Source organism: Leptonychotes weddellii, chromosome 8 (genome assembly GCF_054177405.1).
Source record: "Leptonychotes weddellii isolate Sample4059 chromosome 8, ASM5417740v2, whole genome shotgun sequence".
Taxonomy (NCBI): domain Eukaryota; kingdom Metazoa; phylum Chordata; class Mammalia; order Carnivora; family Phocidae; genus Leptonychotes; species Leptonychotes weddellii.
This window is the reverse complement of record NC_138376.1, coordinates 21,326,333-21,338,504: the sequence shown is the minus strand read 5'-3', so window position 1 is coordinate 21,338,504 and position 12,172 is coordinate 21,326,333. Positions and strand designations below refer to the sequence as shown.

General features: G+C 41.6%; 1 pseudogene; it reads left to right on the top strand.

Moving 5' to 3' along the window:
* The first annotated feature begins 3,811 nt into the window (after window positions 1–3,811).
* LOC102730935 (aspartate--tRNA ligase, cytoplasmic pseudogene) lies at window positions 3,812–5,437 on the top strand (annotated as a pseudogene).
* Window positions 5,438–12,172: the final 6,735 nt, after the last annotated feature.

The window sequence follows — 12,172 nt, the reverse complement described above, 5'->3', positions numbered from 1 at the left end:
TGTGAACTTGGAACTCATTCCAACAGCAGGAACTAAAAGGACCACAGATAAATTATATTGTTTACTTGTCAACATAGACCACCCACCTCTTAATTACTCGGGTGCTCTGGTGACTTATTAAGTAACTTAGTCAGAAAACATTACACACAATACATTTAACATGAAAAGTCTAAACAGTGGAAGCCAACATAAACATGAAATTTCTGTATTTTCTACAACAGCTGTTGTTTATGAGAATGGGACCCATAGTTTTTCTAAATGAGAATCATTTACCCGTTTTCTGGTCCCAGATCATGTATCTTTCTTGTGGCATTATGTGGCTTTAGCATGAGCTTCCTCCCACCCCTAGAATCATATGGTAATTAATGAGGTATTTGGGTTACTTTACATCACCTTTTCCAGGCTACCCCAGAGTGCTCTGTGGCTAAAGAGAACAATACCTGCACATTGATAATGCTCCTGCTCTTTTTCTAGATGTGACCATCTGTCTCCCTTCATCCACTATGATTCTCCATTTGGGGAAGGTAATTCTAGCTGTTGCAATAAATAAATCTCAAAATCTCCATGGCTTCCTATAATACTAGTTTATTTCTCATTTACTTAAAATCTCAACTGGATATTCCTGATCGTCACCAATAGCAGACTCCAACCCACAGAGGTATTTGGAGACCAGACTAATAGAGAGCTCACCATCTTCAACAAGGCTTCCAAGTTTGCCCTAGGCACCCACATCCCACCCAGTGAAGATAGAAAGAAAGAAATCAGAGAGGGGTGCCTGGGTGGCTCAGTTGGTTAAGCAACTGCCTTCAGCTCAGGTCATGATCCTGGAGTCCCGGGATCGAGTCCCACGTCGGGCTCCCTGCTCAGCAGGGAGTCTGCCTCTCTCTCTGACCCTCCCCCCTCTCATGCTCTCTATCTCATTCTCTCTCTCAAATAAATAAATAAAATCTTTAAAAAAAAAAAAAGAAAGAAAGAAATCAGAGAAAACACATCCCCTCTGTATTAGTCTTCTAGGGATGTCATAACTAAGTACCACAGGCTGGGTGACTTAAACAACAACAGTTTTTTTCTAATAGCTCTGGAGACTGGAAATCCAAGATCAAGGTGTTAGCAGGGTTGATTTCTTCTGAGGCTTCTTTCCTTGGCTTGGAGGCAGCCATGTTCTCCCTGTACCTTCACATGGTCTTCTCTCTATGTGTCTGTGTCCTACTTTATCCCTCTTATAAGGACAGCAGTCATTTTTGATTAAAACCTAGCCTCTCACCTCATTTAACCTTAATTACCTTCCAAAAGACTCTTATCTCTAAATACAGTTACATTCTGAGGTACTGGGCATTAAGACTTCAACAGAAGAATTTTGGAGGGAGACAGTTCAGTTCATAACATATTATGAATCACATTAGACTAAGAAATGGTCTTGGTCAAAGTAACTGACCAAAGCCAATCACAGAGCCCCACCTGGAAGGAAGGGCAGTGGGCAAATGCACTGTGTGCCTGATGGTGCTTCCCAGCAACCGCTCTCCACAATGGCCCAGGAAGCATGAGTCATAGGTGGACCACTAGCCAGCTCTGCCACAGCAGGAATGCTCTCCTGGGGGTCTCTTTCTCCTAACTGCCCCAAATATCATATTCAGATTGTCCAGCACAGGGAACCAAAGCTCCAGAGGATTCTCATAGAATGCTAAAGTCAGTCAGTTCACTGCATGCACTTCTACACTTATGTCATGTGATGAAGATGACAGTTTTTTGCATTGCATACCTAATGCAGATTAGACTTTTTAAATTCTTAGTTACACACTGAGATAGTAATTACTATCCTCACTGCCATCATCCAAAAAGAGTAAATGGTGTAGCTTAAAGGGAGGGAGAGCTGAGAGAGCTAGGGATGCTGAAAAAGACCATCCATAATCCACAGTCAGTGCAAGAATGTTTCAGGTGCCTGTCATAATCCTAATCCTTATATTCCAACCCCTCAAAAATGTCATTCCCTCACAGAATTCTGACTTTCCAGATGTCTATACAACACTAGCTGATGTCAAGATCCATCCTGATGAATCACAGCTTAACTATCAGTTGATAGGCCTCAGATATCTACAAGCTCCTATTCAAGCTAACAGCTAATAAATGGAGACTTTTGGAAGTTATACAATATACTCAAATGCATATATTGTATTTGTAAATGTAACAAAGCAAGCAGAGATTTCATCTTGCTACACGAACATTTTCCTTATTTTAGGGCATTACATTTCTACCCAAGGATTCCCTCAAATGCTGTAAATGTTGTGTCCTCTTGGACTATAATACTCCAACCATCCATATTATATCCTGAGCCATCACTGTTGTTTTGGGGTTTTTTTGGTGTGGGGGGGAGGGCTGCCCTTTCCTTTGAATGTCTTCAAGTTTGTCAAGCTCTAAGCTTCCCAAATAAAATTCATTTTAACTTCTCTGATCCGAAAGATTTCCATTATTGAATTCTAATAAAATTGTTGCATTCCAAAAAGCATCTGGAACAGTAATTCTGAAATGAAATTGTGGGACTCTGGGAAAGTTTGTATTTTTCACAAAACTGACCCTTGGGGAAAGGGTAGGGGATTCATCAAAATCTTGGGTGGAGGAGGGGCAAAGACAACATGTACAATTTGAAAATGCTCTTAATTGAGAATGGACACTCAAGAACAACCAACATAAAAGTATGTTCCTTAGTTCATCTGTCTCCTTTCCACATGAAAAATGGGGAATGCCTTCACAAGAGCCCTTCTTTCTCCGGGGAGGGGGCAGTATTTCCCTCAATGCAGAGTGGTCTTCCCTGCCCATTTACAATGGGTTTAGCTGGAACTCATCACCACCAAGCTGCCAAATCACTTTCCCCAGTCACCCTGTTATTGCACAATGGGCTCATGAACAAAGTGGCCATTGGGGCAGAGATGGAAGTTATGCATGGTCTCAGCAACATGGACCTGTACTCGCCAAGGCTGATCTGGCTATGGCCACTGCTGAGCACCCAATCTTCTAACAAAAGAGACTAACACTGAGTCCCTGGTATGGCACGATTCCCCGGGGTAATCTGCTAACTGCCTGCTGGTAGGTTAATCACATTAGATTGCTCCTCTGGTGGAAGGGGCAATATTTATTGGAATAAACACTCACTCTGATATAGATTTGCCTTCCTTGCATGAAATGCATCTGTCCAAATAACTTATCTAATGTCATGGTATTCCACATAATATTGCTTCCGATCAAAGAATTCTCACAGCAAATGAAGTGTGTCAGTAGGCCAGTCCTCATGGAATTCACTGGTCTCACCATGTTCTCTACCAGCCTGAAGCAGCTGGCTTACTAGAAAGGTAAAATGACCTTTTGAAGACTCAGTTACCGTGTTAGCTGGGTAGCAGTACTTGCAGGCCTGGGGCCAGGTTTTCCAGAATTCTGACTATATATGCTCTGAATCAGTGTCCAATATATAGTACTGTTTCTCCCATAACCAGGATTCATGGATCCAGGAATTAAGGGGTGGAAATTGGAGTATCATTGTTCGCTATTACATCTAGTGACTCACCAGCAAAATTTTTGCTTCCTGTTTCTGTGACTTTATGTCCTGCTGGCCTAGAGATCTTAATTACATAGGGAGAAATGCTTCCACCAGGAGACACAACAACGATCCCATTGAAATGGAAGTTAAGACTGCCACCCAGCCACTGTAAGCTTCTTATGTCTCTGATTCAGCAGGAAAAGAAAGTAGTTACTTGTGCTGGCTGGGGTGATTGATCCTAGCTAATACAGACTCTGATGTTTGGCTTCAGCCATTGGGTGAAAACCAGTGTCATTTACCACAGGAGGCACAAGTCTAGACAGAAGTTGGAATGGAATTAAGAATTCTCTCTTGAGGCGTGCCCTACCGAAGCCTGCGAGGGAGGGTGGTGACGGTTGCCTGGTCCCATTGTCCCGATGCCCAGCGCCAGCACCAGCTGCAAGAGTCAGAAGAAGCTGCAGGAGATCATGGATGTGGCAGAAGATTATGCTAAAGAAAGATATGGAGTATCTTCAATGATACCATCACAAGAAAAACCAGATCGTGCTTTGGTTCGGGTTAGTGACTTGACAGTACACAAAGCTGAAGAATTTGTTTGGGTGCGTGCAAGGGTTCATACAAGTACAGCTAAAGGTAAGTAGTGTTTCTTAGTCCTACGTCAGCAACAGTTTAATGTCCAGGCGCTCGTGGCGGTGGGAGACCATGCAAGCAAGCAGATGGTTAAATTTGCTGCCAACATTAACAAAGAGCATCGTAGATGTAGAAGATGTAGTGAGAAAAGTGAATCAGAAAATTGGAAGCTGTACACAGCAAGACGCAGAGTTACATGTTCAAAAGATTTATATGATCAGTTTGACTGAACCCCTCCTGCCCCGGCCGCTGGACGATGCTGTTCGGCCTGAAGCGGAAGGAGAAGAGGAAGGAAGAGCTACTGTTAACCAGGATACAGGATTAGACAACAGAGTCATTGATCTTAGGACATCAACTAGTCAGGCAGTCTTCCGTCTCCAGTCTGACATCCGGCATCTTTTCTGAGAGAGTTTAATTAACAAGGATTTTGTGGAGATCCAAACTCCTAAAATTATCTCAATTGCCCGTGAAGGAGGAGCCAATGTATTTACTGTGTCATATTTTAAAAATAATGCATACCTGGCCCAGTCCCCACAGCTGTACAAGCAAATGTGTATTTGTGCTGATTTTGAGAAGGTTTTCTGTATTGGACCAGTATTCAGAGCTGAAAACTTGAATACCCACAGACATCTAACTGAAGTTGTTGGTTTGGACATTGAAATGGCTTTTAATTACCATTACCATGACGTTGTGGAAGAAATTGCTGGCACCTTAGTACAAATATTCAAAGGACTCCAAGAAAGGTTTCAACTGAAATTCAGACAGTGAATAAACAATTCCTGTGTGAGCCATTCAAATTTTTGGAGCCAAATTTAAGACTTGAGTATTGTGAAGTATTGGCTATGCTTAGGGAAGCTGGAATCCAAATGGGAGATTAAGAAGATCTGAGTACACACAATGAAAACTGTTGGGTCGTTTGGTAAAAGAAAAGTATGATACAGACTTTTACATTCTTGATAAATATCCTGTAAGGCTGTAAGACCCTTCTATACAATGCCTGACCCAAGAAATCCTAAACAGTACAACTCTTAGGATATGTTCATGAGAAGTGAAGAAATACTATCAGGAACTCAAAGAATACACGATCCTCAGCTGCTAACAGAGCGAGCCTTACATCATGGAATTGATTTGGAGAAAATTAAGGCATACATTGATTCCTTCCACTTTGGAGCCCCTTCTCATGCCAGCAGAGGCATTGGGTTGGAATGAGTGACAATGTTTTTTTGGGGATTGCACAATGTTCATGAGACCTCAATGTTCCCCGGTGATCCCAAATGACTCCCTCCTTAAAGAAAGCCGTGCTTTTTAAATTCTTTCCAGTAACCTACTATTGACCAGGCTATCCCTTAGCTACTTAAAATATGCAGTGTAGGGCACCTGGGTGGCTCAGTTGGTTAAGCGACTGCCTTCAGCTCAGGTCATGATCCTGGAGTCCCGGGATCGAGTCCCGCATCAGGCTCCCTGCTCAGCAGGGAATCTGCTTCTCCTTCTGACCCTCCCCCCTCTCATGCTCTCTCTCTATCTCATTCTCTCTCTCAAATAAATAAATAAAATCTTTAAAAAAAATATGCAGTGTAGTAAATGTTTTATCTAAAGTGCCACAATTACTTTGGATTAATTCACTATAGGTTACTTTAAAAGAGAGGATTTTTATAACTTTGGACATGTTTCAGTAGGAAATGGTTGAACATTTTAATGAAAAATTCATATGGTTATGTTAAAAATTCATATTGCATTATACAATAAATGTTAACAATTTTAAACAGTTCAAAAAAAAAAAAAGAAAGAAAGAAAGAAAGAACTCTCTCTTGGACATGTTATAACCCAGAAGAAATATCAAGTATGGATGTGTGTTTGGAGTCCACAGAGGAGATCAAGTTTCTAGATACAGTACTGCAAGTCACTGACATAGAGATGATTTTGAAAGCTGTGGGACTGGATGGGATCATGTAAGGAAAGAAAGATAGTAAGGATGACCCGGAACTAAGCCCCAGGACTCCAACATTCTGAGATAGAGGAAAGGAGGAGAAGGAGCCAGAGAAGATAAAGAAACAGCAGGTATTATTGCAGAAAGAAAATGAAAGAAGTGTGGGACATAGAAGTCGAAAGGGGAAAGAATTTTAGGAAGCAAAACTGTCACCCAAAGATGGATTCAGATAAGGAAAGAGAAGTGACTTGTAACTGGAGGACAAATTGGAGAACATTGCACACCTTGACAGGTGCAGGCTCAGCAGAGTGGTGGAGGCAGAAGATGAATTGGAGTGTATTAGTTATTTCTTGCTGTGTAACATATTGCCACAAATTGATCCTTAAAACAATGCACATTTATTATCTCAGTTTCCATGGTTTAGGAGTCTGGGTACAGGCTGGCCGGGTTTTCTGCCCAGTGTCTCACCAAGCTGCATTCAGATGTCAGCCAGGGCTGTAACCTCATCCAGAGCTTAGCTCCTCTTCCAAACTCAATGCTTGTAAGTAGAATTGCATTTCTTGCAATTGTAGGTCTGAGACTCAGCTCCTAGAGGCTGCCCACTGTTCCCTACCATGTTGCATTCTCCACAACATGGACTTTGCTTCTTCTAGGCCAGCAGAAGATTCTGGCTTTGAATCTCTGACTTCAGGAAAGGCCCAGTCCTCCTTTACAGACTGCTCTTATTGGCCCAGACCCACCCTGAATAATCTTACCTTTTAATTAATTTGAAATCAATTGATTAGTGACCCAATCACAGAAGTGAAATCCCACCATATGCACAGTTCCACCTACACTCACAGGAAGGAACTATGAGGGTATGTGCACCAGGGGGTGGAATTTTGCAGGGCCTTATTAGAACTCTGCCTAGGACAAAAAAGGATTGAGAGGTTTGGAAGACACTGATTTAATAAACTGATGATACCTCTGCTCCATCCTGAGTATCTTACCAAGCACCCAACCCTCATTATTGCTGATCTCTAGAACAACCCTATGGGGCAGGTCCTGTTATTAGTCCCATTTTACAAATGAGGAAATTGGAATTCAGAGGATTTGATGACTTCCCAAGGTCATGCTACTATAAGAACACCAGGGTTCAAATTACATTCATTCTCCACCAAAGTTCCCTTGTATGGTGTTGTCTTATTGAAAACAGCTATTAATAAAGATAATTGAAGTAAGTCTATGGCCAGGGCTCTTTAGGAATACAGTCACAAGTGACATGTAAGATCCTCCACGTCCAAATGTTGGCCTCAACTTTGCTCCACCCTCCTTCTTTGGTCCCCTCTTCATCCTTCATGGCTGTACCTCTCAGTTCTTCAACTTCTGCCACATTGCTGGGATCAGCCTCTCTTTGTCACCTCCCGACTAGCCTAGGCCCTCTCTCTCATACATGGGTTACTATGACAGCCATGAAAAGGTTTCCTTGGCCTTGAGGTCCTTTTAAAACCCAGCTGGACCAAAGAATCTTCTCTGAATACCATTTGGATTCCTTTTCCATCCTGTCCAACATGCTTGCTCTGTCTGCCTCCAGAGCTACCACTCCTTCCTGCCTGGCTTCTCTGGGACATGTTTTATGCCTCAACCACCCACAGCCTTTGACCAGGAACCATTCCAGAACCTGAATAGAGTAATTGTTAGTTGACCAGACAAACTAAGGGGAGCTAAATCATTCTGAGAGCACTAGAGGTGGAATCTGTAAATGCTTGCTCAAGCTTCCAGGGCCAATGTAAATTCAGATCTGGGACCCCTGTCCCCCCCATTATGGCTCCATTCTGAGACTGCATTGAGAATGCTCTTTGCTCCTCTTCCCCATGAAACCCCTTCATTTGAACCAGCTCAAGGGGGAATAAACACCTACTCCAGGTCTCTCAACACCCAGAAAGAAGACTCATGCTTAATTGTTAGCTCAAAACTAAACCTCTCTTGACTAAACCTCTCTTGATGGGGTAAGGAGAAATGGGGGGATATTGTTTAATAGGCACAGAGTTTCAGTATGGGAAGATAAAAAAGTCCTGGAGATGGATGGTAGTAATGGTTTCACAACAATATGAATGTACTTAATGCATTGAACTATACATTTAAAAAGAGTTAAAATGATAAATTTTATGTTATGTATATTTTACACAGTTTATAAACAAACAAACAAATGTTAATCCTTGCTTTCTACATCCTTTCTCAACCAGCCCCTTCCTATCCTGTGCCATTCCTTACCACTTGCTCACAGTGGCCCTCTTGTCCCTGACCTCCCATCTGAACCTGTGGGCCTCCAAGCCTTTTCTTCTGCTCTTCCATCCACCTTGAAGCCAAACACATTCTACTCTAATTACTAACATAGTCTTTAAGGCTCAGTTTAAGATATTTATTCCATGACACCCTCCTAAACTGTTCCATCTTGAAAAGTGACTTCCCCTTACTTAGAATTAATTACCTTAGCCTTTATGCAGAGCCTCTTTTACACTATCACACACTTGCTTCTGTCTCATCTTGGATTTACAGTTTCCACACATATCTGTGTGTACGAGAAAACACTACAGTAAGAGTGTAAGCTTGCTGAGGGCAAAGATTTATTCCTGAATAATCTGCCAATACCCACTCATTGAAGGTTTGCATATGGCTCACTCTGGGGAAACCCAAAAAAACATGACCATGGCTCAGCACTCAGGGAACTTTTAATAAAATTATTGTGATACAATCTACAAAACAAAATTTACCCTTTTAGTCATTTTTAAGTGTACAGAACTTATTCATCTTCCCAAACTGAAACTCTATATCTATCAAGCAAAACTTCTGCACCCCTTCTTCCTCATTCTATTTTCTGTCTCTATGAATTTGGCTAGGTACCTTATGTAAGTGGAGTCATACAACACTTGTCCTTTTGTGACTGGCTTATTTCATTTAGGATAATGTCCTCAAGGTTCATCCATGTTGTAACCTGTGTCAGAATTTTTTTTCTTTAAAAGGACAAATAATGTCCCAATGTATGGAAATACATTTTATTTTCCATTCATCACCAGTGGACATTGGATTCTTTCTCCGTTGTCTTATTGTGAGTAATGCTGCTACGAATATGTACAAATATCTGTTAGATCCCTGCTTTCAATTCTTAGAAGTAGAATTGCTGGATCCTATGTTAATACTACAATTAGTTTTTTTGAGGTCAAGAATCCTCTAAATACCCAAGGAGACAGAACCAGCATGTATGAAACCTTCAGAACTAAATAGCAGTCATCAAAAACTAATGATGTATTGTATGGTGACTAACATAACATAATAAAATAAACTAAATTAAACTACAACAACAACAACAAAAACTAAATAGCAGAAAGAGCTTTCTAATTGGTCCCAGAACCTAGTAGCCATGCAAGCCCTGACTCTACCACAGGGGTGATCTTGAGCACATACCTTAAACATGAACCCATCATTACAAGTGCAGTCTATATAAAATATTCTTTTTTCCATTCCAAGATTCATATTGCCCTCACATTTCAGCATCTCTAAAATCAGCATGTGTTATATTTGGTGGTATACCATATTTTAATGGTAACATATTTCCCTTAGTGGGACATAAAAGAACAGTGCATTCTTCTTACAAATGGTGGATCCTTAGGCTCCAAATACAGCACCAGATAGATGAAAACAGAGAGTACCCTAAACATGGATAACTTTCACTTTCCTTCATTATGTTATACAGTAATGACTATATAAATGTAACCAAAGGTCAAGAAAAGAGAGACCATGAAGGTTTTGACCCACTGGGGAAGGTTTCTCGGAGGAGAAAGGATTTGAGCTAGCCATTCAGGATGGATAACTCAGGATAAACTAAGGATAGAGGGAAAAGCATTTGTTAGAGGAGAACCTAGCAGATCAAAGGCAAGGAGATAGAAACTATTAAACCCTAATTAAGGGTGAGTAGAGGAAGGAATATTTTCATGGGTATTGGCTTAATCAAATTTCTGAAGTGAGATAAATGAAACAAGTCAAACAGAGAAAGGCAAATACTGTATGATCTCTCTTATATGTAGAATTTTTTAAAAAAGATGAAAATGAGCTCATAGATACCAAGACTAGATTGGTGATTATCAGAGGTGACAGGTGGAGGTGGGTGAAATAGATGAAGGGGATCAAAAGTTACAAATTTCCAGTTATAAAATAAATAAGTCACAGGATGTAATGTACAGAATGTAACTATAATTAATAATAATGTCCTACACATTTGGAAGTTGCTAAAAGAATAGATTTAAAAGTCCTCACCACAAGAAAAATAAATTTGCAACTATATATGGCAGCAGATGTTAACTAGACTTTTGTGGCAATCATTTCACAATAAAACAAAAAAAAATTTTCTTTCTTTTCTTTTTTTAGAGAGAGAGAGCTGGGGAGAGGGGCAGGGAGAGACAGAATCTTAAGCATGCTACACTCTCAGCCTGGAGCACGACGTGGGGCTTGATCTCATGATCCTGAGATCATGACCTGAGTGAAATCAAGAATCAGACACTTAACAAACTGAGCCACCCAGGTGCCCCAACAAAATTTATGAAAAAAAGAAAAAGGAACCAGCAGTAAATAAACAAATAATTCAGTTAGAAAATAGGAAAGACTTGAACAGACATTTCACCAAAGAAGATATATAGATGTATATAGATGACAAGTATGTGAAAAGTTGTTCAACATTATTAGTCATTATGGAAATGCAAAATAAAACCACAATGAGATATTTGAGATAATACTATACATTAATTAAAACAGCTAAAATTTAAAAAATAATGAAAATACAAAATGCTGGCAAGGAGGTGGAGATACTGGATCTCTCAGACATTTCTGGTAGAAATGTAGAACGGTGGGCGCCTGGGTGGCTCAGTTGGTTAAGCGACTGCCTTCGGCTCAGGTCATGATCCTGGAGTCCTGGGATCGAGTCCCACGTCGGGCTCCCTGCTCATCAGGGAGTCTGCCTCTCTCTCTGACTCTCCCCCCTCTCATGCTCTCTCTCTCTATCTCATTCTCTCTCTCAAATAAATAAATAAAATCTTAAAAAAAAAAAAAAAAGAAATGTAGAACGGTGAAACCTCTCTGGAAAACAGCTTTGCACTTTCTTATAAAATAAAACTTACACTTACCATAGGGTTCAGCAACTGCCCTCATCAGCATTTATCCCAGAGCAATGAAAACATGCCCACACACAAACCTGAACACAAATGTTCACAGTAACCTTATTTGTGATAACCAAACTTGGAAACAACACAAATGTCCTTGGAAGCATGAATAGCTAGAATAAAGTACATCTGTACACTGGGACATTATTTGGCAATAAAAAGGAATGAGCAATTGATACATACTACAGCTTGAATGAATCACATAGGCTTTATGCTAAATGAAAAAGCCAATCTTAGAAGATTACATTACAGGGGGCTGAGCAAGATGGCGGAGGAGTAGGAGACCTAGATTTCCCCCTGGTCTCAGGAAGTCAGCTGGCTAGGGATCAAACCAATCTGAACACCTACAAACTCAACAGGAGATTAAAGAAAAGAAGAGCAACAACTCTCTGAACAGAAAAGCGACCACTTTCTGGAAGGTAGGACGTGCAGAGAAGTGAATCCGAGGTGATATTCGGGAGGATAGATGGCTGGGGAGGGGCCTCCGTCGGCCGCTTCTGGCAAGTGATAGAGCCGCGGAGCATAAAATCGAAACTTTTAGAAGTCTGCTCCGCTGAGGGACTGTCACTCCGGTGGCTAAGCGGGGGGTGGAACCCTCATGGGACAGTGTGGTCTCAGGACCCTAGGGGTCACAGAAAGACCGGGGGTGCCTGAGTGCGGCAGAGCTCCCAGGTATCGGAGCAGGGAAGCCGGCTGCAGAGGCGGAGCCCAGGCGCGGGCTCTCAGCTCGGGGTTGCCATAAACCATGATCCGCGGCACAGTCGGGCCCCTGCTCCTCCAGCAGGGACCCAACAAGCGGCAGATCCGGGGAGACTCACCTTCCTCCCCCGGGAGGAGCCGCGCGGGAATGCACCGCAGGGATCTGCTGGGTTTGGAGACTCCACACGGGGTCGG